This window comes from Herpailurus yagouaroundi, unplaced genomic scaffold (genome assembly GCF_014898765.1).
Source record: "Herpailurus yagouaroundi ecotype Mexico unplaced genomic scaffold, PumYag 142, whole genome shotgun sequence".
Classification (NCBI taxonomy): Eukaryota; Metazoa; Chordata; class Mammalia; order Carnivora; family Felidae; genus Herpailurus; species Herpailurus yagouaroundi.
In genome coordinates, this window is record NW_024412397.1 from 10,315,914 (window position 1) to 10,333,707 (window position 17,794).

Below are 17,794 nucleotides of genomic sequence, written 5' to 3' on the forward strand. Positions count from 1 at the left end.
GGAAGCAGCACAATGTGGACACTGGTTGCCTAACTTGCTTAAACTAAGTCCCAGTCCCCTGCAATCAGGTGAATCTGCCCTTCTTGGTCATGCTTGCCTCAGTCCCAGTGCACAAGAACCCTCCCCCAGAAGACCAGCAAAAACCCCAGCCCAGACCATGTCTCCCAAACAGAGTTTTTCAGGGCCTCAGTTCTAGTGGAAGTGGTGACAGATCTCATTTCACAAGCAGACCAGAGCACACCTAGTTAAAATTCACCACATTCAGGCAAGGGACCAAACACTGCCCACAGCAGGCAAGGAGAGCTTCTGCAGATTACTGGCCTGAAGGATAGAGCAACCAGAACACAATAATAGAGCACATGCAGACACACCAGCAACACTCTCTGAAGCAGTAGGCATTGGGCACTGCATGACCTCTTCTTCATAAGGATACCAATTTCAAGAGCAGGAGACATAACTGGCTTTTCTAACACAGAGAAGGAAGAGACTTAGACAAAATTCAAAAACAGAGGAACATATCCCAAATGGAAGAACAAGATAGTCCATGGCCAGAGACCTAAACAAAACAGACATAAGTAACATGCCTGCTGGAGAATGTAAAGAAATGATCATAAGGATACTCACTGGGTTTGAGAAAAGAGTAGAAGACATCACTGAGATCCTTACCACAGAGATGAAAGAGTTAAAAAATAATCAGAGATGAACATTATGATAAGTGAGATTGGAAACTTGCTTGATGCAATCACCAGTAAACTGGAAGAAGCAGAGGAATAAATTAGTGACATAGAAGAGAAACTAATGGAAAGTAATAAAACTGAAGAAAACAGAGAAAAAAAATAATTATGCAAAATGAGAATACACTTAGGGAACTCAGTAACTCCATCAAAAGTAATAACATTTATACTATACAAGTTCCAGAAGAAGAAGAGAGAGAAAAGGGAGAAGAAAATTTATTTGAAGAAATAATAGCTGAACACTTCCCTAATCTGGGGAAGGAAACAGACATTCATATCCAGGAGGCACAGAGAACCCCCATCAAAATCAACAACAACAGGCCAACAATAAAACATATTGAATAAAAGTTGCAAAGTATAGTGATAAAGAAAAAAATAGTAAAAGCAGCAAGATGAAAGAAGTCCTTAATTTACAAAGGAAAATCCATAAAGCTAGCTAGAAATTTTTCAGCAGAAACTTGGCAAGTCAGAAGGGAATAGCAAGGATATATTCGAAGTGCTGCATGGGAAAAATCTGCAGCCAGGAATACTCTATCCAACAAAAGCTATCATTCAGAATAGAAGGAGAGATAAAGAGTTTCCCAGACAAAAAATAAAGGTATTTGTGATCACCAAACTAGTCTTGCAAGAAATATTAAAGGGGACTTTTTGAGTGGAAAGGAGAGACCAAAAGTGAGTAAAAAGGCAGAAACAAAAAGCTATAAAAATAAATATTTGCATCAAAAAGCTCACACACACACAAAGGATATAATATAGTAATTGTGGGGAGGAGAGGAGAAAAGAATGGGTTCAAACTTGATTGAACATCAATTTAATGTAGATTGCTACTTACAGGAGAGGTTATATACGAACCTAGTGGTAACCATACATCAAAAACCACTAATAAACATGCAAAGGATAAAGAGAAAGGAAAACAAAAATACCGTGAAAGAAAATCAGCAAACCATGAAAAAGGGGAAGACAAGAAAGGATCAGAGAAAATGTCCAGAAACAACCACAATACATGTAATAAAATGGCAATAAATACATGTCTATCAACAATTACTTTGAGTGTAAATGGACTAAATGCCCCAATGAAAAGACACAGGGTGTCAGAATGGATTAAAAGAAAAAAAGACCCATCTATACACTGCCAACAAGAGACTCATTTCAGACCTAAAAACACCTGCAGATTGAAAGTGAAGGGATAGAGAAACATTTATCATGCAAATGAATGTCAAAAGAAAGCTGGGGTAGCCATACTTGTATTGGACAAAATAGATTTCAAAACAAAGACTGTAACAAGAGATAAAGACGGGGAAATACAAGAAGATATAACAATTGTAAACATTCATGCACCCAACATTGAGACACCCAAATATATAAAACAAATAATAAACATAAAGGAACTAGTCAATAATAATACAATATTAGGGGACTTTAACACCTCAATCACATCAAGGGACAGATCATCTAAACAGAAAATAAGCAAGGAAACAATGGCATTGAATGGTACATTGGGCCAGATAGATTTAACAGATATATCAGAACATTCCATCCCAAAACAGCAGAATACACATTCTTTTCAAGTTCACCTGGGATATTCTGCAGAATAGACCACATATTAGATCATAAATCAGGCTTTAACAAATATGAAAAAATTGAAATCATGCCATGCACCTTCTCTGACCATGATGCTAGAAAACTAGAAATTACCTACAAGAAAAACATCTGGAAAGACCACAAATATATGGAGGTTAAATAACATGCTTCTAAACAATAAATGGGTCAACCAGAAAATAAAGAAGTAAAACAAACAAACAAACAAACAAACATGAAAACAAATGAAAATCAAAACACAAGAGTCCAAAACATTTGGGATGCAGCAAAAGCAGTTCTAAGAGGGAAGTATATAGCAAGACAGACTTACATCAAGAAACATGAAAAATCTCAAGCACACAACCTAAACTTACACCTAAAGGTGCTAAAAGAAGAACAATAAATGAAGCCTAAGCCAGCAGAAGGAAGGAAATAATAAAGATTAGAATATAAGTAAATAATATAGAAACAAAAAAAGAGTAATTGAACAGATCAATGAAACCACTAATTGGTTCTTTGAAAAAATTAACAAAATTGATAAACCTCTAACCAGACTTATCAAAAAGAAAAGAGAAAAGACCAAAATAAATAAAATTACAAATGAGAGAGGAGACAGAACAACCAACACCACAGAAATACAACAATTATAAGACAGTATTATGAAAAAAATGCCAACAAATTGGACAACCAAAAAGAAATGAATAAATTCCTAGAAACATATAAACTACCAAAACTGAAACAAGGAAAGAAGTAGAAAACTAATAACCAACAAATAAAACTAATAACCAACAAATAATAAAAAAATACTAATAAAAAATACTAATAAAAAAAGTAAAAAAAAACTAATAACCAACAAATAAATTGAATTAGTAATCAAAAAACCACCTAACAGACAAAAGCCCAGGGTCAGATGTCTTCCCAGGCAAATTCTACCAAACATTTAAAGAATAGTGTGTACCTATTCTTCTCAAACTATTCAAAAAATAGAAAAGAAGAAAAACTTCCAAATGAATTCTATGAGGCCAGCATCACCCTGCTACCAAAATCAGATAAAGACAACACCAAAAAGGAGAACTATAGGACAATATTTCTGATGAACACAGATGCAAAAATTCTCAGTAACATACTATTAAACCATCATTCACCACAATCAAGTGGGATTTATTCCTGAGTTGCAAGGGTAGTTCAATATTCACAAATCAATCAATGTGATACATCGCATCAATAAAAGAAAGGATAAGAAACATATTATCGTTTCAATAGATGCAGAAAAGGCATTTGACCAAGAAAAACATCCATTCATGATAAAAAGAAAAACAAAAACAAAAAACCTACAGCTAATATTATCCTAAATGGGGAAAAACTGAGATCTTTTCTTCTATGGTCAGGAACAAGACAGGGATGTCCACTCTCCCCACTGTTATTCAACATAGTACTGGAAATCCTAGTCTCAGCAATCTGACAGCAAGTAGAAACACAAGCATCCAAACTGGCAAGGAAGAAGTCAAACTTTCACTATTTTTAGATGACATGATACTATATGTGAAAAACCCAAAAGTACCTACCAAAAACTGCTAGAACTGATAAATTAATTCAGTAAATTGTTAGGAGACAAAATCAATGTACAGAAATCTGTTGCATTTCGGTACATTAATAATGAAACAGCAGAACAAGAAATTAAGGAATCTAGCCTGTTGAAAATTGCACCCGAACAATAAGATACCTAGGAATAAACCTTACCAAAGAAATGAAGAAGACCCACACTAAAAGACTGACGAAAGAAATTGAAGATGACACAAAGAAATGGAAAGACATTCCATGCTCATGGACTGGAAGAACAAATCCTGTTAAAATGTTTATTCTACACAAGGCAATCTACACATTTAATGCAAACTCTATAAAAATATCAGCAGCGTTTTTCACCAAGCTAGAATGAACAATCCTAAAATTGGTATGGAACCAAGTCAAAGCAGCCCTGAAAAAGAAAAGCAAAGCTGGGGGATCACAATTCCCAGACTTCAAGTTATATTACAAAGCTATTATGATCAACACAGTATGCCACTGGCACAAAAACAGACACATTGGCCAATGGAACAAAATAGAAAACCCAGAAATAAACTCACAACTGTAATTTCAACTAATCTTTGACAAAGCAGGAAAGAATATCCAGTTGGAAAAAGAAAGTCTCTTCAACAAAAGGTGTTAGGAAAACTGGACAGCAGCATGAAGATAAATACAACTAGACCATGTTCTTACAACATACACAAAAATAAATTCAGTATGGATTAAAGACTCAAATGTAAGACCTGAAACCACAAAAATCCTAGAAGAGAACACAGGCAGTAACTACTTTGACATCAGCCATAGCAACTTCTTTCTAGATATGTCTCCTGAGGTAAGGGAAACAAAATCAAAAATAAACTATTGAGACTACATCACAATGAAAAGTTTCTGCACATCCAAGGAAACAATCAACAAAACTAAAAGGCAGCCTACAGAATGGGTGAAGATATTTGCAAATGACATATCTGATAAAGGGTTAGTACCCAAAGTAAAGAACTTATACCAAAAAAAAAAAACAAAAACAAAAAACAAAAACAAAAAAAAAAACAACAAAACAAAACAAAGAATACCCAAAAAACAAATAATCTGATTAAAATGGGCAGAAGACACGAACAGCCCTTTTTCCAAAACAGACATACGGTTTGCCAACAAACACATGAAAAGATTCTCAACATCATTCATCATCAGGGAAATGCAAATCAAAACTACAATATCCCCTCACACCTGTCTGAGTGGCTAAAATCAACAACCAGAGTAACAAGAGGTGCTAGTGAGGACTTGGAGAAAGGGGAACCCTCCTGCACTGTTGGAGGGAATGCAAACCAGTGCAGCCATTCTGGAAAACAGTATGAAAGTTCCTCAAAAAGTTAGAAATAGAACTACCCTAAGATCCAGCAATTGCACTACTAGGTATCCAAAGAATACAAAAATACTAATTCAAAGGGATACATATCCTGATGTTTATAGCAGCATTACCCACAATAGCCAAGTTTTGGAAACAGCCCAAGTGTCCATCGACTGATGAATTGATAAAGTATATGTGATGTATATGTATGACATATGTATTGTGATATTACAATGTAATATACTTAGAGGTAAAAAAAAGAACGAAATCTTACCATTTGCAACAACATGGATGGAGCTAGAGAGTATTATGTTAAACGAAATAAGTCAGGGAAAGAAATATGCTAGGAATCCACTTATATGTGGAATTTAAAAAAAAAAGAACAAGCAAAAGGAAAAAAGAGAGAGAGAGAGAGAGAGAGAGAGAGAGAGAGAGAGAGAGAGAAAGGCAAATAAAGAAACAGGCTTGTAACTCTAGAGAACAAACTGATGTTTACCAGAAGGGGTGGGTGTAGAGATGGGCTAAATGGGTGATGGGATTAAAGAGTGCACTTTTCATTTGTATGGAAGTGTTGAAGCACTATATTGTAGACCTGAATCTAATATTACACTGTCTGTTAACTAAATGGAATTTAAATAAAATCTTTTAAAACCAAAAAAAAAAGAATTCTTAGAAATACATAACACTTGTTTTTTTTTATGATTTTTTTTTTCTTTCCGAGGGCTAATCTTTCCTCAATATTTTACAGTAGGTCATCTAATGTTTTATTCTTCATATTTTCATTAACTAATAATAACCATGTAGCTATAAATTATAAATAACGGTTATTATAAATAACCATGTAGCTATAAATTATAAATTCCGGTTATAAATACCGGAATTCAAATAATCCCTCAATTGATGTATAATTATTAGTGCGTGATCTAACTATTAGTGAAAGAGAATAACAAGATTTCCTGCATACCAAATGCTCCTCTGACTTGTCTAGGTATCTCCTCAAGTGGACATTGTTATCAGTGCTGTTCTGATTGAACTGAAGCTTGGAGAGATTAGTAAATTGCCCAAGATGAGACAGCTGGTGTGTTGTAGGTTTGACATTTAGCCCAAGGTCTATCTGACTCTAAAAGGTTATGCTCTTAACCTCTTCAACATAAAGCCTTCCGGAAAATAGACTCCAATCCTAACACCGGTATATAATTCCTTTGAGTCTTTAAGTAGTTTCAGTAATGTCTCTCTCTTGGCCAACACCAATTGTTAGAAAACACTTTCAGAAAACTTATGCTTTGCTATAACTTCTTCCTGAGTTTCCTCTGACTGCCCTCTGAAGCATCACAGAACATCCCCTCTGCCTACGCACAAATGAGCATCCCAAAGGCTGTGGGTGAGTTCCACTGCACTTTCTCTTTTGGAAACAATTATCCTCACTTTTTCAGATGCTCCTTTCTATTCTCTAATCTCTATGAGCCTTGCCATCAAAACCATAGCTTGCCATTGCACCTCCTTCTCGAAGTGAATTGAACAAGTCTTCCAACGAATTTGTCATAAAAGTGAAAATAAACAGAAACAATAATTTAATGTTTACCCGTTGCCCTTTAGGATGGCAATTGCCACTGTTTAACACTGAATCAGCCTTGCTTATGGACATTACTGTCACTACTCCATGTGACTATTGGTGAGGCATGGTGTTCCCCAATGCCCAGCTGAGAACATGAATCATAGTAAACACATATTCATTAGCATTAGATTCATGACTACACATTAAGTGAAAATAATTTTTGAAGAAAACTTTTACAAAGAGCTGTATCCAATAGAGTTTATTTCCTATAGTTTGGAAATCTCTCTTGTATGTCCCTTGTGTCTGGCCTGGAATTATTACTCAGCTTTAAAGCAGTGCTCTCTTCAGTAAAGTATGATATTGTCTTTCAATTGGCTCAGGATATTACCTCAGGCACCGTGACCCTTCCTCCATTTCAACCATTTTTAAAATATTTTTTAAAGTTTATTTATTTATTTTGAGACAGAGGGGGAGAGAGAGAGGAGCAGGAAGAGAGGGACAAAGAGAGAATCCCAAGCAGTCTTTGCACTGTCAGTGTGGAGCCAGACACGGGGCTCGAACCCACGCACTGTGAGATCATGGCCTGAGTGGAAATCAAGAGTTGGACGCCTAATGGACTAAGCCACCCAGGTGTGCCCTCCATGTCAACCATTTTAACTCTAGTGTGTTGCATGTGGTTTCGACACAATTTTTCGCAAGGGATTTTCAGTATTAACTTTCTTTTTTCCTCATAACTCTAGAAATTGTACCTGATAAATGCAGCAAAGCTTAGGAGTCCTACGAACCCAACATCTGCATTTATCCCGGACATCTGGCCAGTTGAGCTCGGTCATATGTGCGTGATTCCTATCGTCTATAAGACTGAGTCTAATGTTATATTGTCAGGCTTCAGTGTTCTGCATGCCTCTTTCCATGCTTCCATGCTTTCCATGGTTCCCCAGGATTCACAACTTCCTGGAAGCAGTATCCTTCTCCACTTTATTTAACAGACTTGTATTATCACCTTATTCCTGAAAGAATACGGATCAGGGGAAAGAGAGTCACTCTTAGAAAGTTATCATAGTTTTTTTGTAAGAACCTCAGAACCTTCTTAGCTTAGAAATTTCCTTTCAGAGACAGACTCAGGCAGAATCATGTAATTGCTGTCATCAGAAACCTGATGCTTTTGTACTTCCTTCAATCCTGTGTCACATATTCACTGTACTCTTCTTGGCTGCGCAAGAACCCCTACAAAAGTCTTATGCCTGGCACGTAGTTAATGTTTTAAATTCCAGACACCCTCTTGAAAATGTGTTTCTCTTCTATTCGGTTTTCTCATGACACTGTTTCCCCTGAAAAAATTTAGCTTTGCATATAACTAATATATTGCTTTAAAATAAAATGCTTGAAATAATTATTTTACTAAAGTCATATCATGATATTATCTTAATTTAACTGATTGAAAAGTGACGTTGAAAGTGTAGGTCTCACAGGGAAAAAGTGGGGTCACCCTGGATGCCAGGGTCTTGCCACATTCCTCATGGTATTCTCTACGGCTGTTGAACATCACCTTTAGACCTACTTGATCTGTATTGATGCTGTTATCCCAAATGCGTATTGATCCCAATAGTTTAATAGTCCATAATTACTCTTTCCTACATATACTCCATGTGTCCATACACTCATGTGTCCTCTTATTTTAAAATAAAATCAATCACTTACTTGAGTGTATTATATGTCTATGTGTGTGTGTGTGTGTGTGTGTGTGTGTGTATGTCTGTGTGTGTGTGTCTGTGTGTGCATACATATATTAATTTAAATATCTCTTCTATATGCCTTTCATCTTGTACAGAATTTGAGGATTAAAGACTCTGCCGCCAAGTTATATCCATCCATGTGAGGAGCAGTGGTCAGATTTTATAATGATGTTCTTTGCCTCTAATTGCTTGTTGTTCCATACACTAATCACCCTCTGCCCGAGGACATTTTTCATGAACTCCCTTGGTGTACTCTCTTTTCTTAGCTTTAGCTTCAGTTCATGGCCTCTTATTTTTCAGTCCATTACCTCCTCAAATAATTTGTGGCTTACCGTTTTATATGTCCTTCAAAATTTTATTCAACTCAAATAACATTTTTCTCATTTTATAGTCATTTGCTTTAAGGTTCTCTTATTTTCCCTGTGTAGTTCTTATCTATAGGTAAGGCATTAACTTTCATATTTTATTCACCCTCATGACTTATATGTTTAAGAGCCTATATAACACCACGATTATGTACTGGTTCTCTGTCTGACATGCATTCAATAGGGATGTGAACAAGAATTAAATACTGCCAATGAACAAATCTAAGTGATTTCCAGTGTAGAAATCTATGAACCATCTATTATATTTTTGTTTTGTTTTAGGAGGTTGGAAACTAGGTTTGTGATAAAGACAAACAACCTCTAGGAAGGTAGTTAGGTGGGGGAAAAGTCTGACGAGAATATCTTGTCACGGTAAGGGATTTAGTTTTGTTTTGTTGATAACGTAGGCAGGATCTACTTTACTCATATAATCACAGCTGCATATCAGGGTTAGGGTTTCTTTTCCTGTTAGATCTTGGCAAAACATATAGAAAGTAACTACTAGACAAGTTCAGGAAGTCATACGATAAAATGTATTCAATTAATTAATCATCCAATGACCCAAATTATGTCTTAAGGTTAAGACAAGGAACTGGGTGTTGACATATAGGTAGTAAATACACCAGAGAAACTGCACATTTTCACCACTTAGCTTAAACAGTTTTCACTTATTTTCGTCAACAGGCAACATGGCAATTGTGAGCAAGCAAGCTAGTGAGGAGAGTGGAAGATCCAGGCTACCTTCAAGGGATTGACTAAGATCAGCCAATCTCTCACACTCAGCCACCATTCATTCTTGGGTAGCTTGCTCAATGGTCTCCACTTAAAGATGTCTTAAGGGACTGGATTCCACAGGATCACCCTGTAGTGGCCTGCAAAGAAGCTCAGCACATTCCAGAAAGATGCCCAGAGTTAATACTTGATGCTATCTGGCAGGCCAGACCTTTCTACTAATTGAAGCAACTTAGTATTCTTGGTGTGCTTCAATGTTGATTGGTTCACAGTTGCGTCAACCATAATCAGATGATACATTCACACGCACATGTGTATGTATGTATGTGTGTATGCAGGTATGGTGTTCATTTCACATCATTCTTTATCAATATATTCTAGAGTTTTTCAGTACTGTCCAAACTTATTGCCTACTAGTTTATAGTGGTATTTTACTCTATCCGACAATGTGGTCATATGCTTAAGGGAAAAATAAAGGTTTATAGCTACACCCAAAGAAAACATGTTTATAAGCAAAGAAACATTTTGCAGTGGGAAAACTTGCTGCGTTCAAGTTCATGTTAAAATTCACCCCTATTCAAATCCACATAATTCACTTCACAATCATAATATATATATTACTTGTTGGATTTTGGTAATAAGATTTTTAAAGGGTCAATTCTAAAAATGATAAATTAACCAAGCATTTTAGCATTGCCATTTCAAAACATGTTTCTCCTGTTATCTAGTGAATTAAAATATCTTTATAAAAATATTTCTTTTGAAACCCAAAGCTCTCCCACCACAGACAAAGGTCTAACTCTAACACTTAGGCAATTTTTTTTTCCCCTGGGAGAGAAAAAATTTTAGATCAAAACAAAAATTCTCAAAATGATTGGTATCCAAATGATTTGCATCTGAGGCCAGCAAGAGCTACTGGTGGCTTACAGGGGAGGAAGTTAAGGGAAAGAAAAGGTTACAAAGCACTATTAAGGGACTTTCAGTAAAACTGAATGGAAAGCGGTATCAAATTTCACAGAAAACCCTTCTGAAATTAGGAAATTTCTTATGGAAGTTGCAACATTCTTCTCAATAAAATACCGTAATTACACTCTGCTTTCCCCTCCCCCATCTTGTCATTATCCTCTCAGTTTAGATACTTTTCATGGTGAGCAGGTATCTCCGTTTTACATTTACGGAAAGAAAAATCAAAGGAAATTGCAATTGCCTCATAGCCAAAAATAAAATATAAATTAAAAAAACACCCTTTTTTGGGAAGTGCCATAAAATGTTATTAGTAAGGATCATAAATAAAGTTTAATTTTCAGCTGCCTAAAACATTATCAAAGGTTGGCTCATTATAAAAGAATGATTCCCGGGGCGCCTGGGTGGCGCAGTCGGTTAAACGTCCGACTTCAGCCAGGTCACGATCTCGCGGTCCGTGAGTTCGAGCCCCGCGTCGGGCTCTGGGCTGATGGCTCAGAGCCTGGAGCCTGTTTCCGATTCTGTGTCTCCCTCTCTCTGCCCCTCCCCCGTTCATGCTCTGTCTCTCTCTGTCCCAAAAATAAATAAACGTTGAAGAATGATTCCCTAAGTCAGAAAATAATTATGTACGGAATAAAAAATGAGAAGGCATGTATTTCTGGAGGTCATGTCCTACCCAAAATAGCCCAAAATAAAATTGGCCCTCATGTGGAATTGAGAATTATGTTTCCAAAGGACGTCTACTATATAAAAGAACTATAACTGAATTTTCTTTGTGAAGTTGAAGTAAAATAGAAATGCCTCTATGGTAATCCGTAGTTTGAAAGATGACTAAATGGAGGCCGAACAAAAGCTGAGCCAAAATAATACGAAAATCTCTGGTTAGGCGAATCACCATGCCTTCTCAAAACACTTTTGCTGTAGAATCATAAAGTTTAGAAACTGTTTTGATCTAATAGAAACTCCTGATCATTTTTGTAATGGTGAAAACTGCCTCAGAGCAGAAGTGGCCTTTTTCATGTCAAATCAACTTTGGCACTAATAAACTGCACTAAAAGTAGCTTTCAGAAGCTTCCTCTAGACGTGTCACATGCCATTAACCTGAGCAGGTCAAAATAGAAAGCCCTCCACGTGGAGAGAGGAGGCTAATCCTCCTAAAGGCGAGGCAATCTGGCACGTTCTGTCTTGTTCCTTCTTGATTCCCTTCGACTTGCCACACCTAACTTCCACTGCCTTCTGATGATGCACAGAAAAGGTAATTTTTTTCGGAACTTTTGAACTTAAAAATATCTTTATTCTATTCTGACATATCAGTAGTGATTCGGGTATATAATGTGAAAGTGGATAATTTTTTATCAGAATATGAGAGAATTGTTCCTATAGTCCCATGCTTCCACTGGCATTATTGACTATAACCAAATGGTGTCATTTGCAATTATTTATGATGGCCTGTATAGTCATTTAGCTTTTAAGATTTACTCTTCACTTCAGGTCTGTTGCAAGTTTAAGCTAATGTATTTTCTTATGGGTCCTTTTTCAATTCTTGTTTAGGGTATGGGCTTGACCAGTTCATTGGAGAATCCCAAATACCAATTACTGATAGGTCTTTTCTCTCAGGCTGCTGATTTTTCATAGACAGAATGTTCCAATCTTCTATCAGGGTTTTTGAAGCTATAGGAGGCATTGAGAGTGGAGAGGCTCATCGTTCAATGTGTTGACTTTAACTTTACATCCTTGATGTCTGTTTTTAGTATTTCATCTCTATCTGGTCTTTTGCTGTGAATTTTGAGTCCCATGGCTTTCTTCTCTCTACAAAATAATCCTGCAATCTTTCAAGCAGGGTTAAAATAGCTATGGTTGCATGACTCTTGTTCACTGTGTGTGTACGTGGAGCGGGGGAGAAGTTCTGGTGGTTTTATATGTATTTTTATTCGTTTCTTATACAGACTTTCAACCAGTCCTTTGAGTTAAGCCCCATCATATTCCACAAGGTCAAAAGTTTTTATTTCGTCTGACTTCTAAATATGTGACGGTATGCAAGTAAAATCCACATTATACATTATAATTAGTATTGGAGTAGTGAAACATCAGGAATAAATAATTTAAACATGAGGATTTGGAGAAATTCAAAAGCTACCTCTTGTTCTTTAGTAGATGGAGGTAAGATACAGTCCAGTAGAAGAGATAACATCCAGGATATCAATAAATAAAAATGGGATAATCTATGGGGGAAAAAGTATTGAGGAAATTTCAAAGATAACCACAAGGGATAATCTTCCAGTGGCTGAGAAAAGTTGTACCAGTATTGAAGAGAAAACTGTACCAACACTGTCTTCACTTATGGGAAGAATTCTACTAGTAATAGAAAATCACTGTTCATTGTCAAGAATTGAGTTTTCTCTCTCCATTTCTTTGTGTCCTCTTTGATTCCTTTTGTCTGTGTTTTATCATTCTCAAAGTGTAGGTCTTTTACCTCTTTGGTTAGGATGATTTCATTCATATCTGGAATTTAATAAATAAAACAAATGAGCAAATGGGAGAAAAAAAAGAGACAGAGAGAATAATAAACAAAGAAACAGACTCTTAGCTCTAGAGAACAAACTGATGGTTACCAGAGGGGTGGAGGGTGAGGGGTGGGTTAAAGAGTTGACGGGGATTAAGGAGTACACTGGTTGATGATGTATGGAAATGTAGAGTCACTATATTGTAAACCTGAAACTAACATTACATTGTATGTTACGTAATCTAAATAAGGAAAAAAAATTGAAGTTTCACATTGTAAATGATAGCTACAGAAAAAAACTTAAACAAAAAAAAAAAAAAAAAAAAAAAAAAAAACAAGCAAAACACAAAGAAATAGTTTCTGTCCAGTAAACACTGAAACAGAATTTTCAAAACATATGAAAAAAGTTTTGGGGTTCCTGGGTGGCTCAGTTGGTTGAGCATCTGACTTTGGCTCAGGTCATGATCTCATGGTTAATGAGTTCGAATCCCGTGTCGGGCTCTGTGCTGACAGCTCAGAGCCCGGAGCCTGCCCGTCTCTCTCTGGTCCTTCCCCTGTTCATGCTCTGTCTCTGTCTTTTTCTTTCCCTCTCTCTCAAAAATAGATAAATATTTAAAATTTTTTTAAAAATATGAAAAGTTTTATTGAAGACATATTCTTCAAATTTCTTTTCAGATATTTCTGCTGTCAGTTACCCTCATGTTAACTGATTTGGTCACATCATAACCATTATTCACTTTGAACATTGATATGTAATGTTCTGTCTTTCAGTGAAAAAGAACTTTTGTTATATCATAAGTATGTTTGATTCACAGACAGGAAATACATTGGATAGCAAACTGATTTTAGAAATAGAATTCCTAACAGCAAAACTTTTATTTGTGTCAGTTATGTTCAATGTGAAGACGAGGAATTCTTTGCCACTCTTTTCTGATCTGATGTAGGAGCTTTGTCCTGTGGTTTACTTCACATTCAGCAGTATATTTCGCCTTCAGCTCCCCCTAAAACCATACTGTGTGAGTTTTCAGGGGTTTTCACGCTGTCTTTGGCTTCACATAGCTATGAGTAAGCTTCCTGTAACAAATTCTTATTCATAAGAATGGAAAGGAAAAAAAAATACATTGCAAATCATCTTCAGAAGACTCATCATTCCTTTTCCAACTTTCATGTTCTGCTCCAAGTACTTCCAAATATCCCCATCTCCTGAATTCTCGGTCTCGAAATTTATTGTCTGCTTCCTCTAAGTGGTGTCATATAAATTATATGAAATTGCCCTACTGCAGGATGGAAGAAACATTTTATCCCTCGGGAGAATAAAACCCTGACCACACTTTCATAAACACGGTGAAAGGTTTACTCTTTGAACAACTTGTTTCTGGTGATTTCTGTGCCACGGGAACCCCAACTACCACTCCAGTTTTCAGGTATAAAATATTTTTGCACTCCACAGATGCCATGCATCACTCGGGTCATGGGCTGTGCATTCTTCCACAAGGATTCGGAAACTCTCCAATTAACATGGTAAACGAGAATTGCATTGTGACCTAAATGAGTCAGAGTGGAATATTTCATCATTTTCCAAACCGAGTGAGCTCGCCAGCTTTCAGATGGTTTCTATGACTCACGCTTTGGACAGACACACAGAGGTGGGGCTCTGCATCGGAGAGTAAGCCTGAGTGCCCAGTCAGGTCTCAATATCCAGAACTGGCTGTGTGGGCTTTCCGTTCCGAGATACCGTTTGTGAAGTTAAAGAGAGATTCTGTCTCTGTCTCTTGTGTGTCTCTTTCTCTCTGCCCCTCCCCCTCTCATGCTTTCTCTCTCAAAAATAGATATTTAAAAATGTAAAAAAAAAATGATACTTAGCAAACTGATGAACAAGAACAAGAGAGTAAGCAAGTGCTTGTGTGTAACCCAAGGGTAACAATGGATAACAGCAGCAATGGCAGAATGATACATTTTTATGAAATCCACAAAACGCTTCTTCAACACATTTTAAATTGTTTTTAACGTTTATTTATTATTGAGAGACAGAGAGACACAGAGCGTGAGGAGGGGAGGGGTAGAGAGAGGGGAGACACAGAATCTGAAGCAGGCTCCAGGCTCCGAGCTGTTGGCACAGAGCCCGACGTGGCTCGAACCCACAAACCGTGAGATCATGACCCGAGCCGAAGTCAGTCACCCAACCGAGTCACCCAGGCGCCCCTTCAACACATTTTAATGTAACGACGTAAGTCAAATATTATTTCTAAAGCATCATTCCTGGATTTATTACAGCAAAACAAACTAGACATAGAAGAAATGACAATTCCCATACTAAATACTTGTTGCTACTGGGCATGAAGAAGAGGTCTTAGGGGAACAGGACTGTATTCAGAGAAAACAATGTGTTAATAATGTTAGACTCTTTAGATTGTCTTTGAGCACAAACTCGCTACAGAGGAAAAAATCATACAGAATTAAAAAAAAAATTATAATGTCTATTCATTTTTGAGACAGTGACAGAGCATGAGCGGGAGAGGAGCAGAGAGAGAGGGAGACACAGAATCCCAACCAGGCTCCAGGCTCCAGGCTGTCAGCACAGAGCCCCATGCGGGGCTGGAACTCATGAACCATGAGATCATGACCTGAGCCGAAGTCGGACGCTTAACTGACTGAGCCACTCAGGCGCCCCCAGATTTTTTTATTTGAGTCCAGAGTAGGTGAATTTGTATTGACTGTAGTCTGACAGATGTCTGAGGAACAAAATTCCTGATTAGATCCGGTTGGTATAAGGAAATGAAAACACAGTTGGATCAAATAGAGTTTTCCCTGTAACATACTACACAGACTTTATTTCGCTTAAAAAACACACGTGTTACGGAGAGTTTACAGAATGCTTGGGCTCTATCTCTACTAATTTAGGAACCTTCTTTGGTAAACAAGAGAACCCTCTGCAAGATCAGGCTAAATCGATAAAGATGGACCTTCCTGCAAAAACCCTACTTGAAGTTTAAAGATCATTTGCAGCCTTGGAAGGATAGGAAACTATTCGGAAGGAAAAATGCAGTCCCGTCGAAGCGGTTTGTTCAGTTAAGGGAAAAGCTTGATTAGGTTTCTACAAAGTATAATTAACACAGATAGCAGTGAATGAGACGTAGTGAAAAATATCTCACAAGCAGCAGGATATTCTAATAGCCGTTATTCAGTATGCTCTCAATAACAAAATAGCCCTCCAGGAACTCATCTCATTTCTAAGTATTATTAAACGTATATACAGAAAGATTTTAAATACTTTTTATATCACATAAATACTGATTTTTGAAAATCTTAATTTCTGTTAGCATTTCCAACGGTCTAATGAGTAGTAGTCATTGAAGCTGGATGCTTTGCAATTAATATAACTTTTATAAGCCTTTGGTTAAACTATCTCCATTTAGAAGCGAATGGGGTAATTACACTACCCTTCTACAGAAGTCTGAGAAGAAGCCATACAAGATGTAAATAACATCATCCAAAAAGATTTCTTCAGCACGATTACCTGGAGTTTAGAATCCCTCCTAAGCAAAATTAATATTGTATCTATATAAAACATAACATTAAATATATATAAATATAAATATTAAAATATTATATAAAAGTTAATATCATATAAAACCTATACTATATCATGTGTTTCTAAGACTTTTGATTAGTAAGAGTATAAAAAATAGAGTATGAGTTAATTCGTTGTTTTGCTACTTAGTAAAACAGTAAGTCTAACTCAAAACTGTATTCAGTGTATAAAATTCAATATACAAAGGGAAAAAATTGGTTTTCAATTAAATGATTTCCTGAGCTGTCTCCTACAATTTCACTCCCGAAATTAACTCTGACCCAAAATTCAAAATGCAGTTAATTAAATGTCATATATGTTTAAATCCACAAACCACAAAGTTATCATGATACCTTATATCTAAAACTTTCATACATTGAGACTACTTATTAAAATATAGTAATGGTTCCCCGAATATAATGAATTTTATATTCCCTATATTTAACCTCAAAAATATCTCAGTGTATGTTCACATGTATGTATACGGATAGAGGACAGATAGATATGATAGGTAGATAGATGATAGATAGATGATAGATAGATAGATAGATAGGTGTCATTTTAATAGAGGAATAATAAGTAGAAAATAATTGAAAATCAAAGACTTGCTAATATTTTGAAAATTAGAACTCTAGGTAAAGAAGCAGCACGTTCTATGTTATTCAATAAAGTAATGTAGGACTGTTCTTTCAACAAAATATAGAAGGGGATGTATAACATCCACCAGAAGACTAATATAATTCACTGAATGATTAAAAAAAAGTATGGTGTAATTCAGTTTAATTCACGAAAGAAAATAATTTCCTTCTGATTTTTAATACTGAAATCGATGTGTAAAGTTTGATTAACCTTATTTAAACATTATTCTTTTCTTTTTTTAAAACTATTTATTTATTTTGGGGCACCTGGGTGGCTCAGTTGGTTGAGCGTCCGACTTCAGCTTAGGTCATGATCTCGCGGTCTGTGGGTTCGAGCCCCGCGTCAGGCTCTGTGCTGTCAGCACAGAGCCTGGAGCCTGTTTCGGATTCTGTGTCTCTCTCTTTCTCTGACCCTCCCCTGTTCATGCTCTCTCTCTCTCTGTCTCAAAAATAAATAAATGTTAAAAAAAAAATTAAAAATAAATTATTTATTTATTTTGAGAGAGAGAAA

At 36.3% G+C, this 17,794-nt stretch overlaps 1 long non-coding RNA gene across 1 annotated transcript in view; it reads left to right on the plus strand.

The window, feature by feature from the left end:
- The first annotated feature begins 11,730 nt into the window (after positions 1 to 11,730).
- The window catches only part of LOC121032619 (uncharacterized), a 25,528-nt gene continuing 19,464 nt past the window's right edge, over positions 11,731 to 17,794 (plus strand). The window contains exon 1 of the long non-coding RNA XR_005791390.1: positions 11,731 to 11,826. This is a non-coding gene — a long non-coding RNA (uncharacterized LOC121032619). The remainder of the gene's footprint in view (positions 11,827 to 17,794) is intronic.